Here is a 3,553-nt window from a genome sequence, read left to right as displayed (position 1 = left end):
AAACCTAAAAGTAAATAAATTATATTAAAAACAAAGGCAATAAATACCTCAAACGCATCCCTTCCTAATTGTTTTACTACACTGTACTATTATCTAAGCTCTAGAGGTTATTCATGCCTGTTGGATCTGTAAAATAAAATATTATATAATGATGAGCTTCTCTGCGTCTCCCCCCAACTGCTGTTTAGTGATGTCACACTGATAAAAACTAACTTAAAACTGGCCATGGCATCATTTACATCACGGAAATGGGCGATTGCTACAGAACAGGCCTTTTTCTCTCATCGAGTAGTTGTTTGACATTTACCAGGACATCACTGCCCCTGCCCCAGACAAGGTCAAAGTGGTCTTCATCCAGACAAATGATGATTTTTTAACTTGTGTAACGGATACTGTGTTCGGATCTCCTGTTTCTTTTATTTTCACTCAGAACTGTATTTTTAAAATCCGTCCATGTTGCTGTGTGTGTCTACAACAAAGATCTGTACTAATAACTCCCATACTCTCCCAGGGGTGGACATGCCCTCTAGCACCAACTCCCTTCCGTGACAAATAATGCCACCCACGTCATTGGCCTTGTCCCTTTTAGACCCGTAAGAGCGTTCCTTTGGGGTGAGTAACCAGGAGTGGGATAGCTGGGTCCGCAGCAGCTCCCCATTCTTCTGCAGGCACTGAGGCCTACCCTCTCCCCACCTTCCACAGCGGCTGCCTAACATTCGCCAATTTCACTGTATCCCTTTTAAATGTCCATCTCTCTGATCACTCATGCTATTAAATGTGTCTTCATGTGCTAATGTGTTAGTTTTAGGTGCTTGCTTCTCTGGAATTGTTTAAAAACCAGCCCATTTCTCTCTTCTGGGAACATGTCCTTGTTTTGATTGGCAGGACTTCCTGATGTTAGTCACTGGTTTTCAATGTTGCAAGTGTCTTCCTGTATTCTGTCACATGTCTGCTAATACATCCTTGGGTGTCCTTCATTAAACAGAAAAGGCTTAATTTTGATGTAATGAAATATGCCAGGTTTGAGCCTGATGTTTTGTGCTTATGAATTTTTGCTTGAGAAGTCCTTCTTTGCCCAGAGGTTGCAAAATCTTTTCTTACATTAACTTTGTAGTTTTGGCATCTCATTTAAAATACCTTTAAATTTTCCTGGAGCCCATCTCTATATGAGGGGTCTGATAGGGATCTTGCTTTATTTTCCTACATTTAATGAACCAATTTTCTACCACCATTATCAAACCATTTATCCTTCTTAGTGATGACACTCTTGTCATGTATTAAGTTTCCCAGCTGTACACAAGTCTGTCACCAAGCCCTCTATTCTGTTCCACTGGTCTTCATGCCTATCCTTGCACAGACCCCATGTTGGATTTATCATTATGGTCTTGTAATAACACTTCTTAAAGAACCTGTAGATCAAGTCTCCCTTCTGTGCTCTCATTCATTAAGGTTGACTTAGCTATATGAGGCCTTGATACCTCCATATTAATTCTAGAGTATTTTTTAGAAAGTCTGAAAAAAAAAATCATATGGAATCTTTTTAAAATTGCATTGTATTCATAGATTAATTTGTGAAGAATTTTTGTCTTTTGATAGTATCCATCTGAAATCACAGACAAAATAGGTTTTATTTCCTGTGTATTTGTTATATTGTAATAAAAAAATACTAAGAATGAAGAAATTGGGGTAGAGCAGAGGGAACCAGGGAGCCATGGTGGGGATGGGGGAAACTTTTCTGCAGCACATCAGTGATGACTGCAGCCCAGGGCCAGATAAGGTGGTGGCCAAGGCAAAGCTCAGGTTCAGTCACATTCCTGCTGGGCCCTGGGCCAGGCGGGGCAGACGGGCCAGGCGGGCCAGGTGGACCAGGCGGGCCAGGTGGGACAGGCGGGCCAGGCGGGGCAGACGGGCCAGGCGGGCCAGGTGGACCAGGCGGGCCAGGTGGGACAGGCGGGCCAGGTGGGCCAGGTGGACCAGGCGAGCCAGGTGGGACAGGCGGGCCAGGTAGACCAGGCGGGCCAGGTGGACCAGGCGGGCCAGGTGGGACAGGCGGGCCAGGTGGGACAGGCGGGCCAGGCGGGCCAGGTGGACCAGGCGGGCCAGGTGGGACAGGTGGGACAGGCGGGCCAGGTGGGACAGGCGGGCCAGGTGGGCCAGGCCGGCCAGGTGGGCCAGGCGGGCCAGGCGGGCCAGGCGGGCCAGGTGGGCCAGGCGGGCCAGGTGGGCCAGGCGGGCCAGGCGGGCCAGGGCCTGGGCAGCCCTCTCAGCCAGCTCTCAGCCAGTATCTCACTCATTCCTTCGTCAGCCCTGCGGGGCAGCAGCTGCCAGCACTGCTGTCCAGGCTCAGTAGGTGAGGAATTGGTCCACGGCAGCTGGCGGAGGCAGAATTAGGACCAGGCTAGGCTGCTCCTAATCATGGTGCTGTCCCCCTCCTAGGTTAACACTGTGATGGTTCACTTGTGCCGGGCCTTGGGGTACATTTCCGCCATGGTCCCGCCTGGACTTAGCACATGTCCAGCTTGGCACTTGCTGGTTTTACAGTGAGCCCAGGCAATGAGGGACCCAGCCCCTCTGCCCCCACTTGGCCCTGCGGTGGGGAGCCTGCAGGAAAAGAGCACACCCCCATCGTTAACTACACCTCCCCCTGCCTTCTCCACCCGCACCGCGCAGGGAAACCGCTCACTGAGGCGCCGGAAACTGCTCACTGGGGCTTGCGACTCCCACTGAGCGTGTCTGGGAAAACCGCAGCCCAGGTTTAGGGGACTGGGGACAAGGTGATAATGGTCCAACCGAGGAATGCTCTGAGAGGACCGAGCGGGACCCCAGCCCTGGGGCGCCCCAGCCCTCAGAGTGGTCTTGCTCCGGTTGCTGGACCTCTTGGGGCCTTCATGCCCTGTCCCCACACAGGCCTGTCCACTGGGCAGAGCTGTGGAAGAAGCCTGCCAGGGAGCTTCCCTGCCCCCACAGTTCACATACAGGTTGTGGAGGGTCGTGCTTTACACCCCCCCCTCCCGGGTTTTCTTTGAGCCAAGGAAGGGAAGCTCAGGGAGCCGATTAAGTGCCACTGAGTCGTGCTGAGCGCTTTACCTCTGTCACCTCACTTAATGCTCTTAGGACAAGGCAAGGACTCGATCTCAATTTCACAGAGTGGGAAACTGAGGCTCAGAGAGAGGCGATGACTTGGCCCGGGTCACACAGTCCCTACGTAGTAGAGCCAGGATTTGAACCCAGGCCTCTCAGACACTGTTGTCTGTCTGTGCTCCCAGAGCATCGGCCGGTAACTCTGAGACACTGGGGTAAGGAGGCTGAGCTCTTCGGTGTAACAAACACAAGGCTGTGAAGATAAGCCTCCAACCCCACAAAATGTGTGCACAAAAATGAATAAAGTGAGGCAACTAATGTAATGTCCACGCCCTAGGATTTCTCTTCCAGGAACGTAGTGACTCGCTTAAAACAGGGACCCCGGCCTCCCTGTCTTTCAGTCTGCCTGCTGGTCCCGTCCATGTCAGGACTTGGCGTCTGGGTGGCGGCAGGCTGGCAGCCCCGAGGCTGT

The sequence above is a fragment of the Saccopteryx leptura genome, chromosome 9 (genome assembly GCF_036850995.1).
Source record: "Saccopteryx leptura isolate mSacLep1 chromosome 9, mSacLep1_pri_phased_curated, whole genome shotgun sequence".
NCBI lineage: Eukaryota > Metazoa > Chordata > Mammalia > Chiroptera > Emballonuridae > Saccopteryx > Saccopteryx leptura.
This window is presented reverse-complemented; position numbering follows the sequence as displayed.